This window comes from Pristiophorus japonicus, chromosome 16 (genome assembly GCF_044704955.1).
Source record: "Pristiophorus japonicus isolate sPriJap1 chromosome 16, sPriJap1.hap1, whole genome shotgun sequence".
In the NCBI taxonomy this organism is placed as follows: domain Eukaryota; kingdom Metazoa; phylum Chordata; class Chondrichthyes; family Pristiophoridae; genus Pristiophorus; species Pristiophorus japonicus.
In genome coordinates, this window is record NC_091992.1 from 94036416 (window position 1) to 94058135 (window position 21720).

General features: G+C 43.0%; 1 protein-coding gene across 1 annotated transcript in view; it reads left to right on the plus strand.

Annotated features, from left to right (window-relative positions):
• tbcd (tubulin folding cofactor D) overlaps positions 1 to 21720 on the plus strand; it is a 400428-nt gene that overhangs the window by 312167 nt on the left and 66541 nt on the right. The gene's annotated exons all lie outside the window — the stretch shown is intronic.

Here is a 21720-nt window from a genome sequence, read left to right on the forward strand (position 1 = left end):
TCTTCTCAAGGGCAATTAGGAATCGGCAGTAAATGATAGCCTTGCCAGCGACATCCACATCCTATGAACGAATAAAGAAAAATATTGACAAACTTTTCATAATTTTCCATAAAATTGCGAGGCATCTAAATATTATTGTACTTGAATGAAACAGGAATTTACAGTTCTTTTTCTCTCTCATTTTGTGCAGTGAAGACTGTCCATAATAACAATAATATATTTTGCTGCGTCCAATCTGACATTGCAAATTATTCTGTTTGGCATTTCATTAATCTGAGCCTCAATATTAATGGCAGGTTAGCATACGGAGAGTATTATGAGGTATCAAATATTTTTATTTAAGACCTGCGACTTCAAATTCGCATACATAAGTCTCTTAATCTGCATCAGTAAAGATCAATATAGGATTCTATAAATGACCTAAAAAAAAAGCTGTAACTGTACTTCAAAACTGAACAATTCTTTATTGTTACAGTTGTAGTTACATAATTAATTAGGGTGTCAGTTTGACTCCGTTGGCAGTACTCACCCCTGTTTCAGAAGGTTATGGGTTAAGATGTCAATCCAGGACCTGAGCACATGATTTTGGATGAGTTCAATGCAGTACTGAAGCAATGATCCATAATCTGATAGTCTTCCATAGTCTTTCAGATAAGATGTGAACCAAAGGTACGATATTTGCCTGTTCAGGTGGATGAAAAAGATTTTCTGGTACTATTTGAAGGAGAGGAAGGAATTCAGAGTCCTGGCCAACATTAATTTCTTAATCAATACCGCCCAAAACTCATTATTATCTTGCCATTCATATAATTTACAGTTATTGGGATCTTGCTGTGCTGATCTTGCTTACAAAATCACAGTGACTAAAATTCAGTGAATGTGAAAGAAAGACAGACTCGCATTTATATAGCGCCTTTCATGACCTCAGGACATCTCAAAGAGCTGTACAACCAATGAAATACTATTAGCAAAATGCAACATCCAATTTGTGCAGAGTAAGGTCCCATGAGCAGCAATGAATTAAATAACCAGTTCATCTATTTTAGGTGTGGTTGAGAAATAAATGTTGTCCTGATACCTTGCGAACTCCCCTGCTTTTCTTCGAATAATGCAGTGGGATGTTTTACTTTTACCTGAGAGGGCAGACACTATGCTGCATTTGAAGATGACTCGAAGACATTATAAGATGCTAACTAAATACAACTTTTTTTTTGTTAGCAGAAAATTCCTGTTTACTTCAGAAAGCCACTTGAGACATCCCCAAGGGATATTTTAGTTTTTTTTTTTTACTTTCAATATCTGCATTCTGTGGCTTAGTAAAATGCAGTCATACCATGATAGTGCAGATTTGGCGAATATAACTGAGGTGATTCTATCGGTTCAGGTTTCCCCAAAGCTTTTTTTTTGGCGTACTTGAAGAGTTACGCCTGTTTTTTTTGGGGCCCAAGTGCGGCAAAATAAAATGTTACAAGTTTCCCCTAGCCTGTCCTTTAGTTTTGGGGGTGGAGCCTTGATATGCGCCAAAAAGATAGGGTTGCCACGGTAACCAGGGACACAATGTGGGCTGAGGCTGGAAAGTGAAATACAACCAGCTTGCAACCTGCACAAGCACGTTAAAACACATTGCGGCAACTTCACGAGCACAAATACATTGTAGCAACTTACCTCCAATAAATTATTGAAGTCACCCCCCAGCTCCCGGTGCCAATCTCCGTTCCTATCCCAGGCCGAAGGGCCTCCCGTTCCGCTCCCCCACACTTAGCCCTGGCAAAATGGCCTCCTGGTCCGCTCCCCCGCACCTATTCCAGGCCGAATGGCCTCATCCCTCCCGGGCCCCGCACCTAACTATACCCGAAAGGCTTCCCCCCCTCTCCCCCTCTCTCTTACCTCTCCTGCTGCTGCTGTCCGGGCATCTGCTGCACTTACCTGCGCCGATTTCCTTATCTGAGCCGATTTCCTTAACTCACCAGAAGGTTTTTCTGCGGAGGCCACATACACTGGTCTAAGAAGAACTCTAGTAACTCTCAGCTGGCCAAACTTGCCTAACTGACCAGAATTAGTGTGGGTGGCAGGTTACGCCCCCTTTGGCTGAAAAAAAAGTACCTAAAAATATCGTAACTAACTGAGTTACACTGGTGCAAATTAATCAGGGAAACTTGGGTTTTTTAACTTAGGCCAAAAAAACGGCGCAAATCACTGGGGAAAATTGAACCCTAAAAGAGGAATCTAACTTACTTAGTATGACATTATCTATGATCGTGACTCACGTTTGAAGCTAATGCACTAACATGCCTTGCAGTGCCTTTATAATTACAAGTTTTGCGTCCCATGCCACACCTAAAAGTATGGTGTCACACCTCAAAATTGTCATGTATAAGGATGTCGCACACCTGTAAGACAAAACATATTATCATTGGCTCAATCTATCTGACTAAATGAGGAAGAATTAAAGGCAACAAAAAATCCAATGAGAAATGAATAACACTTGAAAACCAAGTAATCATACCCTTCAATCTTTCTGCAAAGCTTTCATTCATAAAGCAGCAAGTACCACAAAACTGACCAATCATGGCTGTCATTCTCTTCCCTCACTCAGTATAATGTATACACCTAGAAGTAATGCTGGAAACAAATATGTGCACAATTCTGAGGGGAAATCTCTCCAGTTACACATTGACTTGGTTATCTAATGTTAGAGATGCTTGCAGGATGTTTCTCTCACACATACCTCCTCTGTGTATGTTCTGAGGCTTGCGTTAGAAATTCCACAGCAGTTTTGATGTAAGAGATTTTCAGTCTTGTGGAAAAATGTATTATGTATGTGCTGTGTATGTGTGTTGCATCATAGGAGTTGCACCTTTCGCCCTACTCGTATAGTAACCAGCATGCACCATGGAAACTGTACCATAATAGAAAATATACAGTAACTGAAGCTCAGGAATTGTTTAAATATATATTTTTCATTGTTTTATCCAGTTTAAACTCCTACATAAAAAATTTTAAGCTAATGGTACTGCTTGAAATAAGGGTATTTTGTATTGCTGGGAGAAATTAATGTTGGGGTTGGGGCTAGGCATGATTACTACGAAGAGCTTTGATGCTGTCATTGAACTCTATGTAGACCATGACAATTCGCCAGTCGTTGAGATGCTTGTTACTGAAGACTCAACGGTGAGAAAAGCAAGCGGAAACAACACCAACCAGAATTGCAAATGGAAATTAAGGAGGAAAGAAATATACTTGCATATTGGCAGTAATGTTTTGAAGATGGTGGAGGGAAAAATAAGCAAGTAATTAAAGTGCGCTCATCTTAAACAAGTATTGTAAATCAATCTTGGAAGGTAAAGCAGAAAGATATATTTTTTGTAATGTAAATAACTGGGAATAAGAGGTTTTGGGTAGGAAGGACAATGGGCTTAATTTTCCCCAAAGTTTTTTTTTTGGCGTATTTGAAGAGTTATGCCCGTTTTTTGGAGGTCCAAGTATGCCAAGAAAAAATGTTCTAAGTTTCCCCGTTGGATTTTTTCATTTTGGCGCAGCCTAACCTATCCTTTAGTTTTGGTGGTGGAGCCTTGATCTGCGCCAAATAGACCGGGTTGCCACGGTAACCAAGGACACAATGCAAGCTGAGGCTGGAAAGTGAAACATACAGCCAGCTCCCAACACATTGCATCAACTTAAAAACATTAAAATATATTGCAGCAACTTACCTCCAATTATTAAAGTCTCCCCGCCCCACCGTCCCCCTCTCGATGCCGGTGCTGATCCCCACCCCTATCCCAGACTGAAGGGCCTCCCGGTCTGCTTCCCCCGCCCGCCCCGAGCCTCAAGTGCCTTGCTGGTGCCGGTCCCGCTCCCCCGCCCCTATCCTTGGCCGAAGGGCTTGCCGGTTCCGCCCCTAGCCCAGGCCAAATGGCCTTCCGGTCTGCTCCCCCACCTCTATCCCAGGCTGAATGGCCTCTTCCCTCCAGGTCTCCACATCTAATTACACCCAAATGGCTTCCCCCCACTCCCCCTCTCTCTCCACCACCCCTCTCTTCCTCCCCCCTCTCTCTCCCCACCCTCTCTTCCCCCCCCTCCTTTCCCCCCCCTCCTTTCCCCCCCTCCTTCCCCCCTCTCTCCTCCCCTCCTTCCCCCCCTCTCTCCCCCCTCTCTCTCCCCTCTCTCTCTCCCCTCTCTCCCTCCGCCCCCCCCCCCCCGATCTCCATCTCTCTTTTTCCCCTTCTCTCTTACCTTTCCTGCTGCTGCTGCTGTCCGGGCATCTGCTGCACTTATCTGCGCCGACTTCTTTAACTCTCCAGAAGGTTTTTCTGCAGAGGCCACATACACTGGCCTAAGCAGAACTGGAGTAACTCTCGGATGGCCAAACTTGTCTAAATGGCCGAAATTTCTCCCTTTGGCTGAAAAAAAATCGTAACTAACTGAGTTATGTTGGTGCAAATTGATTGGGGAAACTGGTTTTTTAACTTAGGCCAAAAAAAGCAGCCTGCTCTTTAAAAAAAAAACAGTGCAAATCACTGGGAAAAATTGAGCGCTATATTTTTATGGTGCTAGATATAAGTATATTGTATCTTTCAGCATCAGTAAGTTTTATAATTTTACCTATTCAATCATGAGATGTGCTGCTTCAGTAATTTTGCTTTATGATGGGCAACCCTCGTTGAATTTAGTCTGTGATGGAACCTTGATGAACATCAGAAACCGTACTCCAGGGAGAGGGCTGGAGACAGTGGCCAGGGAATGGAGTTTGAACAATGTCACCGGAGTACAGTTTCTGATGTTAAAGACTTCGTTGTGTACTAACTCTTTAAGCTGTAAATAAAAACAGTACAATCAAACAATAACTGACCCAGTTCATGTCACTAATAATCACAGAATCATGGAACAACTACTTGCATTTATATAGCACCTGTAATATAGTCAAACATCCCAAGGCACTTCACAGGTGTGTAATCAAACAAATATTTGACACTAAGCCACATGAGATATTAGGGGAGAAAGTGGTAGGTTTTAAGGACCATTTTAAAGGAGGAAAGAGAGATGGAGAGGTTTAGAGAGGGAATTTAAGAGCTTGGGGCCTAGGCAGCTGAAGACATGAGCACCAGTGGTGCAGCAATTAAAATCAGAGATGCACAAGAGGTCAGAATTGGAGGAGCGCAGATATCATGTAGAGTTGGAGGAGGTTACAGAGATAAGGAGGGGCAACGCCGGCCATGGAGGGATTGACAACAAGGATGAGAATTTTAAAATTGAGCCGTTGCTTAACCGGGAGCCAGTGTAGGTCAGCATAGGCGTGATGGGTGAACAGGACTTGGTGCGAGTTAGGATACAGACAGCAGAGCTTTGGACGAGCTTAAGTTTATGGAGGGTGGAAGAGGAGAGGCTGGCCAGAAGTGTGTTGGAATAGTGAAGTATAGAGGTTCAGGAGCAGATGAGCTGAGGCCAGGGCGAATTCAGGTGATGTTACGGCGGTGGAAGTAGCAGTCTTGGTGATGGAGCAGATATCTGGTCAGGAGCTCATCTCGGGTCAAGCTTGCGAACAGTCTGGTTCCAGCCTCAGGCAGTTACTAGGGAGAGGAATGGAGTTTGTGGCTGGGGAACAGAGATTGTGGCATTGACCAGACAATAATAGGACAGAAGGAGGCCATTTGGCCCATCGTGCCTGTGCCGGCTCTTTGAAAGAGCTATCCAGTTAGTCCCACTCCCCTCCTCTTTCCCCATAACCCTGTAAATTTTTCCCCCTCAAGTGTATATCCAATTCCATTTAGAAAACTTCTATTGAATTTGCTTCCACCACACTTTCGGGCAGTGCATTTCAGATCATTACAACTCGCTTCATTGATTAAAAAAAACTCTCCTCGTGTCTCCTCTGGTTCTTTTGCCAATTGCCTTGAATCTTTGTCCTCTGGTTATCGATCCTTCTACCAGTGGAAAAGCTTTCTCCCGATGTACACTATCAAAACCCCTCATCATCTATTAACTTCATTAAATCTCCCCTTAACATTCTCTGCTCTAAGGAGAACACTCCCAGATAGTCTATCCAGATAACTGAAGTCCCTCATCCCTGTAATAATACTGTAGGCAAGTGCAACCCCATAATACTGTAGTTGAATGCCAATATAAGGGAACCTTGTTTTTGAGGAGCAATTTTGAATGCCAGGTATATAGGTATAACATGCTGGAGTTTCAGGGAATGCAATAAAACCAGCTTTTTCTGATTTGTTAAAGTAACCTTCAGGCACTATTAGAATGGAAATAGGTGAAGTAGCTTGATTTGCATTTTGGCTTCCTGCATATTTCTTGGGTTAATTCTATACAATAAATCATAGATACTGTACAGTATGATACTGAATGTTGGTCTAACCTTTGATATAGCAGCACTACTTGTGCTACCTGTTACGTTCTTATGCAGAGAGTGGTTTGAATTTCCAATGCAAAATTAAGATACATTGGTTCTTGCATTTTCATCATTCCACAGAGGTTGCATTCTTGCATGCTTTTAAGTCACAGGATGTTTTAAAAGTGTTGAGCTGGCATAAAGCTTTAGGCAACATGCAATTCTTTGATGTTGTCGGATGAAGGTGTGGGCTGCAGTATTTTTCCATGTAGGTGGCAAGCTTGTCATCTCCAGTCAAAAACCGGAGGAACAAAATTCGCAAAAGTCGTTTACCTGCTAGTTCTTTTGAAGATGGAATCAAGAACTAATACCTAGAAATCTCATCCAGCATGTTGTACAGATCTCATCCAGCATCCAATACTGGTCGAAATCTGGTTTGTTCTGTTGACTGGGTGAGGTTATTGACATAACAAGAATCTGCAAAGATAAAAGGGAACTAAAGAAAAATCACAGGGCCTCGAAAATAGTTTGGAAATTCTTTGTTTTCTTATATCTGGGGATGGAGACCACTGGCGTATCTGATAAGGCACCATCCTCGGAATAAAGATGAGAAAAACCCCAGCGTGGAGCTGAATTATTTTACAGGATCAAAATTGGGCAATTGTGTTTGAACGATTGGCAGCTATGGTCTTTCCAGTGAGCATCTGTGAGAGGCATACTGCCATGTCATACTTTTGACAAAACTGTATCTTAAGGATTCTGGGTCGCCATTGCCATCATCTATTAGGGGCAAGGCAAGGAAGGTTTGTGGCAGGCCCAATCTCCAGAATCAACAACCTTGATTCCTAGATCAGGTTTTGAACCCTGTTTAAGTCCTCTGCACTAGTATCCTGCCATATGTGGGATCAAAACAGGCAGCTAGATTGCCACAGTGAAAAGCAACATGCTGGATGAGATTGCTAGGTATTAGTTCTTGATTCCACCTTCAAAAGAACTGACAGGTAAACTACTTTTGTGGTTTTTGCTCCTCCTATCAACGCACACATTTTTCCTTTCATCTCTAGTACTCCAGAAAGTATGGGAAGTGAGGTGGGTGGGCACAGTATGAGTCTTTCATTGCCCATACAGTCTTCGGTTCTCAAATCTGCTCTCCCAGACAGGAAAGATCTGGAATAGAAGCAATTACTGACACCATAAGCTATCTGCCCTATAATTGAGCCTCGATATTAAACAGTAGTGGTTAAGTGCTCAAGTCTATACAGCAATAAAAAATCAATAATAGATATATGCACTCAGATTGTACATAAACAGCAAGTAAAGAAGCTGCTTTATGATTTTATGGCCAGGAAGAGACCCTGACTGAGGGTTTCATTATTTCAGGGTGCCGATAGTAGCTGCAGCTGAATTTCTCATGCGTGTTTAACAGTGTTTTTATACAGCACAATATCTTATGGCAGCACCCACTTCAAGTGCCAACACCTTAATATAAATGAGGTGGGCTGCATTCTGCTTGAGGTACTGGGACATACTCTAAAAGATAGTTTTGCCTACTTCCTCGATGTCTGCTCCCAGAGGTCAAGTGCTAATGGCAAAAGTAAATGGTGGCTGCCACCACTTTATATTGGGGAAGGTCTACAGTCATGAACATGTATTTGTACCAAATGCATATGTGGAACTGTTCCTGTTTTGCCAAGCTCATCTAAGAAGCAAGCTCTTCGCCTATCGCCCTCCCCCACCGCCCCTTCCAGAATGGTCAATAAACAGTAAACTTATAGGTTATGTTAAAGTAGAACCCTTTGTATTGCTCACAAGTTCTTACAAAAATTAGCCTGAGTTTAGCTCAAACATTACATTTGGATCTCCTACCTTGCTCTGCTCAGGTGACAGATGGGGTATAGATTTCATTCTGTGGATTCCTTCTGTTACTATGTATACTGAAGATTGACTTTCAGAAAATCCACTAAAGTGTTTGCTTAAGGGAGGGGCTTTCTTTAAGCAATATTGTTTTCTTTATTATTAAAATTGCTTAATTTTCCTGTTGAAATGTCCTTCAAATGCTTCTGTGGGGTGGGAGGGAAATTTCTCCTTTACTGAAAAGTGGCAGAATGACTGTTTTGCTTCGTAATAAATGGCCTACTAACGAAATAATGCTTTGTAATTTGTGACTTCTGAGACTGTGATTTTGTTGGCAAGCTATTAAATGCAGAGGAAAAAGAGTAATTTTTCATTAATAGAGGAATACCTTGATTCATACGAAGAAAAATACACACATCTTGTGTTTGTGCAGAGAACCACACTGCCTTTATTTTGAGTGGTAAACTGTGACAGTATCAAGTTTTACTATTAAAAGGACTGAACTGAATTTGGAAGGAATATTTATAGGTCACAGGAAGAGAAGAGAATATGTAACTTAATTTGAGCCTGTTTTACTATTAACAAAGGGTGTGATGTGCTGTAACCATTTTTATATTTTTATAGCATAGTAGCACCATCCACTGGCATGAAGTGGCATTAGTGGTTTATAGAACTTTCTCTAGCTCTTAGTTAAAATGTATTAACATGGCTCAGCTGGTTAAAGTAGTGAGATGTTGAACTATTCAGACCAGGATGGCTCATCCTCAGCTTATACAGCTGAGCAGTCATACAAGTGTTCCAGTTCCTCTCAGTGCACTTGAGTTACATAGAAACATAGAAAATAGGTGCAGGAGTTGGCCCTTCGAGCCTGCACCACCATTCAATATGATCGTGGCTGATCATGCATTTCAGTACCCCATTCCTGCTTTCTCTCCATACCCCTTGATCCCTTTAGCCGTGAGGGCCACATCTAACTCCCTTTTGAATATATCTAACGAACTGGCCCGAACAACTTTCTGTGGTAGAGAATTCCACATGCCCACAACTCTCCGAGTGAAGAAGTTTCTCCTCATCTCAGTCCTAAATGGCTTACCCCTTACCCTTAGATTGTGACCCCTGGTTCTGGACTTCCCCAATATAGGGAACATTCTTCCCGAATCAAACCTGTCCAATCCCGTCAGAATTTTATATGTTTCTATGAGATCCCCTCTCATTCTTCTAAATTCAATTGAATACAAGCCTAGTCGATCCAGTCTTTCTTCATATATCAGTCCTGTTATCCTGGGAATCAGTCTGGTGAATCTTCGCTGCACTCCCTCAATAGCAAGAATGTCCTTCCTCAGATTAGGAGACCAAAACTGAACACAATATTCAAGGTGTGACCTAACCAAGGCCCTGTACAACTGTAGTAAGACCTCCCTGCTCCTATATTCGAATCCTCTCGCTATGAAGGCCAACATGCCATTTGCCTTTTTCACCGCCTGCTGCACCTGTATGCCAACCTTCAATGACTGATGTACCATGACCCCAGGTCTCATTGCACCTCCCCCTTTCCAAGTCTGTCACCATTACAGAGGGGAGAATTGTACAACATTTCCACTCCTGATCATTATCCAGCAACCCCTGATTGAAATATATGGATATTAGAAGACAGGTTTGACAGTGATTTTCTCCATGATTGAATAGGGTGCAGTGCTGGCTGGTGAATCATGCCCTGGAAAGCCTCTTGGAAAGGTGATTGGGAGGAGAAAAGTTGGCAAAAAAAAGTTAAATAGAATAAAAAGTTTTAAAACAAATGAAAATGAGTAATTTGTCTTCCAATTAGAAATAACATGAACCTCTCCCCAAATTAATATTGTATGTTTTATGGTCATAGAATGTGTAAAGAATGCAAGTGTCTGCCTGGTCATTTAATTACATTGTGTTATAAGATATAGTTAGACTACAGTGTTATCTATTGGAAAATGCTCTGTAGGAATGCATCACTCAGTCAGAGAAGAAAGCTGGTGCAAAAGCAAAATACTGCAGATGCTGGAATCTGAAATAAAAACAGAAAATGCTGGAAATCTCAGCAGGTCAGGGAGCATCTGTGAAGAAAGAAACAGAGTTAACATTTCAGGTTGATGACCCTTCGTGAGAAAAGGTGCTGTAATTTTAACGTAAAAAGTAAACTAATTCAAGTTAGACTACCTTTTTCTTCGAAGTCTGTACTTTTTCCAGTCAGTTTGGCTTATCCTTGGAATTTCCACTTCCAGCTTGCTCACGCTCTGGCTCGCTCACTCATTTGCTCACTCTCTACATTCATCATTTTCCCTTTGGAGTGGACGCATCAGCTTGACAGGGCACAGAACTTTCACTGGGGCAGAATTCCAAAACTATTTTGTTTAATAGATGGCACCTATATGGGCATCAGGGCTAATTCCTGAGTCTCCTCAGCCACTTCCATTTACTGCTCCATTCTTGTGATCTGTGCTTCATTCAGGGCTTCCTCATCAAGCTCACTATTTAATGCCCTGGAATGTAGGAATCTGTTACAATGCTTGCGACAGGTGGATTGCTTAATGCAACATACTGTGTAGTTATTTGCCCCAGCCACCAACTATTTTTGTCATCTCTTGGGATGAATATATTGTGGAAGGGGAAAAGGGAATTTTGTTACTATGGTTTCAGGATGGAATGCTTTGTAACCAAGATGAGATGTCAGTATATTGTGTGCTATGTTAGTGTTGTGGAATGTATTTGTGTTGCTGCACAAGCCAGAAATGCTGAGTGCCATCTCATCCAATCTTGACATCTTTCCAATTAGTAAATCCCCGACTGGTGGCTGTGAGTAGTTTGCTGTTAGAAACATAGAAACATAGAAAATAGGTGCAGGAGTAGGCCATTCGGCCCATCGAGCCTGCACCGCCATTCAATGAGTTCATGGCTGAACATGCAACTTCAGTACCCCATTCCTGCTTTCTCGCCATACCCCTTGATCCCCCTTGAAGTAAGGACTACATCTAACTCCTTTTTAGAATATATTTAGTGAATTGGCCTCAACAACTTTCTGTGGTAGAGAATTCCACAGGTTCACCATTCTCTGGGTGAAGAAGTTTCTCCTCATCTCGGTCCTAAATGGCTTACCCCTTATCCTTAGACTGTGACCCCTGGTTCTGGACTTCCCCAACATTGGGAACATTCTTCCTGCATCTAACCTGTCTAAACCCGTCCGAATTTTAAACGTTTCTATGAGATCCCCTCTCATTCTTCTGAACTCCAGTGAATACAAGCCCAGTTGATCCAGTCTTTCTTGATAGTTCAGTCCCGCCATCCCGGGAATCAGTCTGGTGAACCTTCGCTGCACTCCCTCAATAGCAAGAATGTCCTTCCTCAAGTTAGGAGACCAAAACTGTACACAATACTCCACGTGTGGCCTCACCAAGGCCCTGTACAACTGTAGCAACACCTCCCTGCCCCTGTACTCAAATTCCCTCGCTATGAAGGCCAACATGCCATTTGCTTTCTTAACCACCTGCTGTACCTGCATGCCAACTTTCAATGACTGATGTACCATGACACCCAGGTCTCGTTGCACCTCCCCTTTTCCTAATCTGTCACCATTCAGATAATAGTCTGTCTCTGTTTTTACCACCAAAGTGGATAACCTCACATTTATCCACATTATACTTCATCTGCCAAGCATTTGCCCACTCACCTAACCTATCCAAGTCACTCTGCAGCCTCATAGCATCCTCCTCGCAGCTCACACTGCCACCCAACTTAGTGTCATCCACAAATTTGGAGATACTACATTTAATCCCCTCGTCCAAATCATTAATGTACAATGTAAACAGCTGGGGCCCCAGCACAGAACCTTGCGGTACCCCACTAGTCACTGCCTGCCATTCTGAAAAGTACCCATTTACTCCTACTCTTGGCTTCCTGTCTGACAACCAGTTCTCAATCCATGTCAGCACACTACCCCCAATCCCATGTGCTTTAACTTTGCACATTAATCTCTTGTGTGGGACCTTGTCGAAAGCCTTCCAAATATACCACATCAACTGGTTCTCCCTTGTCCACTCTACTGGAAACATCCTCATAAAATTCCAGAAGCTTTGTCAAGCATGATTTCCCTTTCACAAATCCATGCTGACTTGGACCTATCATGTCACCTCTTTCCAAATGCGCTGCTATGACATCCTTAATAATTGATTCCATCATTTTACCCACTACCGATGTCGGGCTATAATTCCCTGTTTTCTCTCTCCCTCCTTTTTTTTAAAGTGGGGTTACATTGGCTACCCTCCACTCCATAGGAACTGGTCCAGAGTCTATGGAATGTTGGAAAATGACTGTCAATGCATCTGCTATTTCCAAGGCCACCTCCTTAAGTACTCTGGGATGCAGTCCATCAGGCCCTGGGGATTTATCGGTCTTCAATCCCATCAATTTCCACAACACAATTTCCCGACTAATAAGGATTTCCCTCAGTTCCTCCTCCTTACTAGAACCTCTGACCCCTATTATATCCAGAAGGTTGTTTGTGTCCTCCTTAGTGAATACCGAACCAAAGTACTTGTTCAATTGGTCTGCCATTTCTTTGTTCCCCATTATGACTTCCCCTGATTCTGACTGCAGGGGGCCTACGTTTGTCTTTACTAACCTTTTTCTCTTTACATATCTATAGAAACCTTTGCAGTCCGTCTTGACGTTCCCTGCAAGCTTCCTCTCATACTCTATTTTCCCTGCCCTAACCAAACCCCTTGTCCTCCTCTAAATTTCTAAATTTAGGAGTTCTAAATTTCTCCCAGTCCCCAGGTTCACTGCTATTTCTGGCCAATTTGTATGCCACTTCCTTGGCTTTAATACTATCCCTGATTTCCCTTGATAGCCACAGTTGAGCCACCTTCCCTTTTTTATTTTTATGCCAGACAGGGATGTACAATTGTTGTAGTTCATCCATGCGGTCTCTAAATGTCTGCCATTGCCCATCCACAGTCAACCCCTTAAGTATCATTCGCCAATCTATCCTAGCCAATTCACGCCTCATACCTTCAAAGTTACCCTTCTTTAAGTTCTGGATCATGGTCTCTGAATTAACTGTTTCATTCTCCATCCTAATGTAGAATTCCACCATATTATGGTCACTCTTCCCCCAAGGGGCCTCGCACAACGAGATTGCTAATTAATCCTCTCTCATTACACAACACCCAGTCTAAGATGGCCTCCCCCCTAGTTGGTTCCTCGACATATTGGTCTAGAAAACCATCCCTTATGCACTCCAGGAAATCCTCCTCCACCGTATTGCTTCCAGTTTGGTTAGCCCAATCTATATGCATATTAAAGTCACCCATGATAACTGCTGCACCTTTATTGCATGCACCCCTAATTTCCTGTTTGATGCCCTCCCCAACATCACTACTGTTTGGAGGTCTGTACGCAACTCCCACTAACGTTTTTTGCCCTTTGGTGTTCTGCAGCTCTACCCATATAGATTCCACATCATCCAAGCTAATGTCCTTCCTAACTATATTGCATTAATCTCTTTAACCAGCAATGCTACCTCACCTCCTTTTCCTTTTATTCTATCCTTCCTGAATGTTGAATACCCATGGATGTTGAGTTCCCAGCCCTGATCATCCTGGAGCCACGTCTCCATAATCCCAATCACATCATATCCGTTAACATCTATTTGCACAGTTAATTCATCCACCTTATTACGGATACTCCTTGCATTAAGATGCAAAGCCTTCAGGCTTGTTTTTTTAACACCCTTTGTCCTTTTGGAATTATGATGTAGTGTGGCCCTTTTTGTTTCTTGCCTTTGTTTACTCGGCCTTCCATTATTGCTTTTTACCTTTCTACCATCTGTTTCTGACTCCATATTACTTCGCCCTATCTCGCTGCATAGGTTCCCATCCCCCTGCCATATTAGTTTAAACACTCCCGAACTGCATTAGCAAATGTTACCCCTAGGACATCAGTTCCAATCCTGCCCAAGTGCAGACCGTCCCTTTTGTACAGGTCCCACTTCCCCCAGAACTGGTTCCAATGTCCCAGGAATTTCAATCCCTCCCTCTTGCACCACTGCTCAAGCCACATATTTATTCTAACTATCCTGCTCCCTCTACTCTGTTAGCACGTGGCACTCGTAGCAATCCAGAGATTACTACCTTTGAGGTCCTACTTTTTAATTTAACTCCTAGCTCCCTAAATTCAGCTTGTAGGACCTCTTCCCGCTTTTTACCTATATCGTTGGTACCAACATGTACCACGACAACTGGCTGTTCACCCTCCTTCTCCAGAATGCTCTGCAGCCGCTCCGAGACATCCTTGACCCTTGCACCAGGGAGGCAACATACCATCCTGTTAAAGCACATGTGTAAAGTTAGAAATTGTCAAAGCATCCAGGCAGTCAGCCTGTGGTCAGTGCACATGGATGCAATCCAGTGGAACATGCATATCAGTACTGGTGAGAGTGCAGCTTCAGCATTTGTGCTTCTCCGAAAATTGTTCCCTGCAGCTTTTCAACAGTTTTTGTGTTGTATTTATTTTGGGGGGTTTTTAGAAAAAATTCCATCAGTTAAAGTGGACTTTTCTAAACTACTAAGATGCACTTCTTAAAATCTTTTTTCTGAAGCTTGGGGTGAGCAAAATATATCTGTATAATGGGTAACTTAAAGAGAATGCAAACGTATTCTATAAACATTTTGTGTTACATTTTGGTAGGAAGAATGGCGAGAGGCAATATGAACTGAATGATACAATTTTAAAGGGGTGCAGAGGAATAGAGTGCCTTTAGGGGCATTATGCTAAACCTTCAGAAAACATTGGTTAGGCCTCAACTGGAGTATTATGTTCAATTCTGGGTGCAACACTTTCGGAAGGATGTCAAGGCCTTGGAGAGGGTGCAGAATAAATATATTAGAATGGCACCAGGGATGAGGGACTTCCATTATTTGGAGAAGCTGGGATTGTTCTCATTAGAGTAGAGATGGTTAAGAGGAGATTTGATAGCGGTGGTCAAAATCATGAATAGTTTTGATAGAGTAAATAAGGAGAAACTGTTTCCAGTGACAGAGTTACTCAGGTAACCAGAGGACTCAGATTTAAGGTGATTTGCAAAAGAACCAGAGACAACATGAGGAAAGAAAATTAGCACAGCGAGTTGTTATGATCTGGAATGCACTTCCTGAAAGGGTGATGGATGTGTATTCAATATTAACTTCCAAAAGGGAATTGGATAAATACCTGAAGTGGAAAAATTGCAGGGTAATGGGAATGAGTAGTGGAATGGGATTAATTGGCTAACTCTTTCAAAGAGCTGCACAGGCACGATGGGCCAAATGGCCTCCTTCTGGGCTGTATCATTCTATGATTCTCTCAGTAGAATTCACTATAAAAACAAAAATGGGAGATCTTTTGAAAATTTAGGTAGAAAGCCACCTACACTGACATTTAAATGTGTCTCCCTGACACAAAAATGCAATCCAAGTTCACAGTGAGGACAGAGTGATTAACGTATGCTTCTCTGGCAAGTGGCTTTACATAGAAACATAGAAAATAGGTGCGGAAGTAGACCATTCGGCCCTTCGAGCATGCACCACCTTTCAGTAAGATCATGGCTGATCATTCACCTCAGTACCCCTTTCCTGCTTTCTCTCCATACCCCTTGATCCCTTTAGCCGTAAGGACCATATCCAACTCCCTCTTGAATATATCTAACGAACTGGCATCAACAACTTTCTGCAGAAGAGAATTCCACAGGTTAACAACTCTCTGAGTGAAGAAGTTTCTCCTCATCTTGGTCCTAAATGGCTATCCCTTATCCTTAGACTGTGTGACCCCTGGTTCTGGACTCCCCCCAACATCGGGAACATTCTTCCTGCATCTAACCTGTCCAGTCCTGTCAGAATTTTATATGTTTCTGTGAGATTCCCTCTCATTCTTCTAAACTCCAGTGAATACAGGCCCACTTGATCCAATCTCTCCTCATATGGCAGTCCTGCCATCCCGGGAATCAATCTGGCGAGCCTTCGCTGCACTTCCTCAATAGCAAGAACATCCTTCCTCAGATTAGGAGACCAAAACTGAACACAATATTACTGGTGAGGCCTCGCCAAGGCCCTGTATAGCTGTAGCAAGACCTCCCTGCTCCTATACTCAAATCTAGCTATGAAAGCCAACATACCATTTGTCTTCTTCACCGCCTGCTGTGCCTGCATGCCAACCTTCAATGACTGATGTACCATGACACCCAGGTCTCGATGCACCTCCCTTTTTCCTAATCTGCCGCCATTCAGATAACATTCAGGAAGGATAGAATAAAAGGAAAAGGAGGGTGGGTAGCATTGCTGTTTAAGGAGGAGATTAATGCAATAGTTAGGAAGAACATTAGCTTGGATGATGTGGAATCTATATGGGTAGAGCTGCAGAACACCAAAGGGCAAAAAACGTTAGTGGGAGTTGCGTACAGACCTCCAAACAGTAGTGATGTTGGGGAGGGCATCAAACAGGAAATTAGGGGTGCATGCAATAAAGGTGCAGCAGTTATAATGGGTGACTTTAATATGCACATAGATTGGGCTAACCAAACTGGAAGCAATACGGTGGAGGAGGATTTCCTGGAGTGCATAAGGGATGGTTTTCTAGACCAATATGTCGAGGAACCAACTAGGGGGGAGGCCATCTTAGACTGGGTGTTGTGTAATGAGAGAGGATTAATTAGCAATCTCGTTGTGCGAGGCCCCTTGGGGAAGAGTGACCATAATATGGTGGAATTCTGCATTACGATGGAGAATGAAACAGTTAATTCAGAGACCATGGTCCAGAACTTAAAGAAGGGTAACTTTGAAGGTATGAGGCGTGAAATGGCTAGGATAGATTGGCGAATGATACTTAAGGGGTTGACTGTGGATGGGCAATGGCAGACATTTAGAGACCGCATGGATGAACTACAACAATTGTACATTCCTGTCTGGCGTAAAAATAAAAAAGGGAAGGTGGCTCAACCGTGGCTATCAAGGGAAATCAGGGATCGTATTAAAGCCAAGGAAGTGGCATACAAATTGGCCAGAAATAGCAGTGAACCCAGGGACTGGGGGAAATTTAGAACTCAGCAGAGGAGGACAAGGGGTTTGATTAGGGCAGGGAAAATGGAGTACGAGAAGAAGCTTGCAGGGAACATTAAGACGGATTGCAAAAGTTTCTATAGATATGTAAAGAGAAAAAGGTTAGTAAAGACAAACGTAGGTCCCCTGCAGTCAGAATCAGGGGAAGTCATAACGGGGAACAAAGAAATGGCAGATCAATTGAACAAGTACTTTGGTTCGGTATTCACTAAGGAGGACACAAACAACCTTCCGGATATAAAAGGGGTCAGAGGGTCTAGTAAGGAGGAGAAACTGAGGGAAATCCTTATTAGTCGGGAAATTGTGTTGGGGAAATTGATGGGATTGAAGGCCGATAAATCCCCAGGGCCTGATGGACTGCATCCCAGAGTACTTAAGGAGGTGGCCTTGGAAATAGCGGATGCATTGAGAGTCATTTTCCAACATTCCATAGACTCTGGATCAGTTCCTATGGAGTGGAGGGTAGCCAATGTAACCCCACTTTTTAAAAAAAAAAGGAGGGAGAGAGAAAACGGAATTTTTGACCGGTCAGCCTGACGTCGGTAGTGGGTAAAATGATGGAATCAATTATTAAAGATGTCATAGGAGCGCATTTGGAAAGAGGTGACATGATAGGTCCAAGTCAGCATGGATTTGTGAAAGGGAAATCATGCTTGACAAATCTTCTGCAATTTTTTGAGGATGTTTCCAGTAGAGTGGCCAAGCAAGAACCAGTTGATGTGGTATATTTGGACTTTCAGAAGGCTTTCGACAAGATCCCACACAAGAGATTAATGTGCAAAGTTAAAGCACATGGGATTGGGGGTAGTGTGCTGACATGGATTGAGAACTGGTTGTCAGACAGGAAGCAAAGAGTAGGAGTAAATGGGTACTTTTCAGAATGGCAGGCAGTGACTAGTGGGGTACCGCAAGGTTCTGTGCTGGGGCCCCAGCTGTTTACATTGTACATTAATGATTTGGACGAGGGGATTAAATGTAGTATCTCCAAATTTGCGGATGACACTAAGTTGGGTGGCAGTGTGAACTGCGAGGAGGATGCAATGAGGCTGCAGAGTGACTTGGATAGGTTAGGTGAGTGGGCAAATACATGGCAGATGAAGTATAATGTGGACAAATGTGAGGTTATCCACTTTGGTGGTAAAAACAGAGAGACAGACTATTATCTGAATGGTGACAGACTATTATCTGAATGGTGACAGATTAGGAAAAGGGGAGGTGCAACGGGACCTGGGTGTCATGCTACATCAGTCATTGAAGGTTGGCATGCAGGTACAGCAGGTGGTTAAGAAAGCAAATGGCATGTTGGCCTTCATAGCGAGGGGATTTGAGTACAGGGGCAGTGAGGTGTTGCTACAGTTGTACAGGGCCTTGGTGAGGCCACACCTGGAGGATTGTGTAGTTTTGGTCTCCTAACTTGAGGAAGGACTTTCTTGCTATTGAGGGAGTGCAGCGAAGGTTCACCAGACTGATTCCCGGGATGGCGGGACTGACCTATCAAGAAAGACTGGATCAACTGGGCTTGTATTCACTGGAGTTCAGAAGAATGAGAGGGGACCTCATAGAAACGTTTAAAATTCTGATGGGTTTAGACAGGTTAGATGCAGGAAGAATGTTCCCAATGTTGGGGAAGTCCAGTAACAGGGGTCACAGTCTAACGATAAGGGGTAAGCCATTTAGGACCGAGATGAGGAGAAACTTCTTCACCCAGAGAGTGCTGAACCTGTGGAATTCTCTACCACAGAAAGTTGTTGAGGCCAATTCACTAAATATGTTCAAAAAGGAGTTAGATGAAGTCCTTACTACTAGGGGGATCAAGGGGTATGGCGAGAAAGCAGGAATGGGGTACTGAAGTTGCATGTTCAGCCATGAACTCATTGAATGGCGGTGCAGGCTAGAAGGGCCGATTGGCCTACTCCTGCACCTATTTTCTATGTTTCTAATATTCTGCCTTCCTGTTTTTGCCACCAAAGTGGATAACCTCACATTTATGCACATTATACTGCATCTGCCATGCATTTGCCCACTCACCTAACCTGTCCAAGTCACCCTGCAGCCTCTTAGCATCCTCCTCACAGCTCACACCGTCACCCAGATTAGTGTCATCTGCAAACTTGGAGATATTACTCTCAATTCCTTCATCTAATTCATTGATGTATATTGTAAATAGCTGGGGTCCCAGCACTGAGCGCTGCGGCACCCCACTAGTCACTGACTGCCATTCTGAAAAGGACCCGTTTATCCCGACTCTTTGCTTCCTGTCTGGCAACCAGTTCTCTATCCACGTCAATACATTACCTTCAATACCATGTGCTTTAATTTTGCACACCAATCTCTTGTGTGGGACCTTGTCAAAAGCCTTTTGAAAGTCCAAATACACCACATCCACTGGTTCTCCCTTGTCCACTCTACTCATTACATCCTCAAAAAATTCTAGAAGATTTGTCAAGCATGATTTCCCTTTCATAAATCCATGCTGACTTGGACCGATCCTGTCACTGCTTTCCAATGCGCTGCTATTTCATCTTTAATAATTGATTCCAACATTTTTCCCACTACTGCTGATCACTAACCGGTCTATAATTCCCCCTTTTCTCTCTCCCTCCTTTTTTAAAAAGTGGTGTTACATTAGCTAACCTCCAGTCCATAGGAACTGATCCAGAATCAATAGACTGTTGGAAAATGATCACCAATGCATCCACTATTTCTGGGGCCACTTCCTTAAGTACTCTGGGATGCAGACTATCAGGCCCTGGGGATTTATCGGCCTTCAATCCCATCAATTTCCCTAACACAATTTCCTGACTAATAAGGATTTCTTTCAGTTCTTCCTCGCTAGACCCTCGGTCCCCTAGTATTTCCGGAAGGTTATTTGTGTCTTCCTTCGTGAAGACAGAACCAAAGTATTTGTTCGTGTAGACAAAACCAAAGTATTTGTTCAATTAGTCTGCCATTTCTTTGTTCCCCGTTATAAATTCACCTGATTCTGACTGCAAGGGACCTATGTTTGTCTTCGCTAATCTTTTTTTCTCTTCACATATCTATAGAAGCTTTTGCAGTCAGTTTTGGCTTTGTGAAAACCATACTAAACATAGCAATGCATTCAAACCAATAGATTAAATTCCCAAGGAAACAGTTTTAGCAGTATGCCTTCTCTCATATTTCCAGTATTATGGAAGAGCTTGGCATCAAACCAAGACTTAGATTTATATAGTGACTTGTCACATTTCTCAAACATGTCAAAGAGCTTCACATACTGTGAATTAGCTTTGATGTGTCGCCACTGTTGATGTTTAGACAAATATGGCAGCCATTTTGTGCACAGCAAAGTCCCACAAATAGCGGTGAGATGAATGGCCACTTCATTTGGTTTTGGTGGTATTAGTTGAGAGAAGAATATTTGCCAAGACTTTTGGAGAACTCACCATTCTTCAAGTATTACCATTGAATCTTCAACATCCACCTGAATATTTAGGCATACATCCGCCCATTTAGCGCTCATATAAGCGCCGAGATTCTCTTTACTTGCCCATATTTGATTATAAATAGAAACTACCACCCGATTATCGCCGGCGGAACGTTCGGCTTACAATTACCGCTGGGAATGAGCCAAAACCGCCCGCCCATTTTTTTTTTAATCTGGGGGGAGACTTTCGCCTTTATTTTCAGTGGTTTTCTCAGCGGTACAGCTGTTTTTGTGAGAGAAATCGCCCGGCGAAGGTTTCCTCCTTAGTTTATAAATGGAACCGCCCAAATCTCGAAACGACCGCCAGGAACAAATGGCCGAGAGAATCGCCAGGGCGTAAGTTTGGCCTCAACAGAAGCCCGTCCAGATCGCCGAGGGACCCATCCTGTGAAAGCAGCCTGAAACAAGGCGGTAGGTGAGTACTCTGCAAAGAAAGGTAAGTTAAAGATTCTTTATTTTTTTTTAATTGTAAAATGGCGATTAGCTGTCAAACTATCTTGGGAATGTTTTTTAGCTTTTTGTTAGTGAAAATTTTTTTTAAAGTTTTGCCCCTCCCTCGGCCCAACTACAGCCTTGGAGTAAATTTATTTTAAAAAATTTAAAACCGCCCGTTTCATCTAGTTTCGTCTTTAACCGCCGAGAATATTGGTGCAAGATCCATTTTCTCGCCGGGCGGTATTTCTTATCTTTATTATGGACATTTTTAGCCAGCGTTAGTTGCAGACGTTAGCGGTGTTTCTGGGCGGCAATAGGGTGGTGAGGGGCTTTAGGGAAATTCTAGCCCCTGACGTCATCACTCGTGTACCGCCCAGAAGACTGTTTGTAATGGAAACTACCGCCCCGATTATCGCCGAGCGCTGCTTTCAGCATTTCGCCCACATACAGCCCAAATGATCGCTCACCCAAAAAGACGCTCAAGAAATGCTGCACTCACCTGACCTTATAAATGC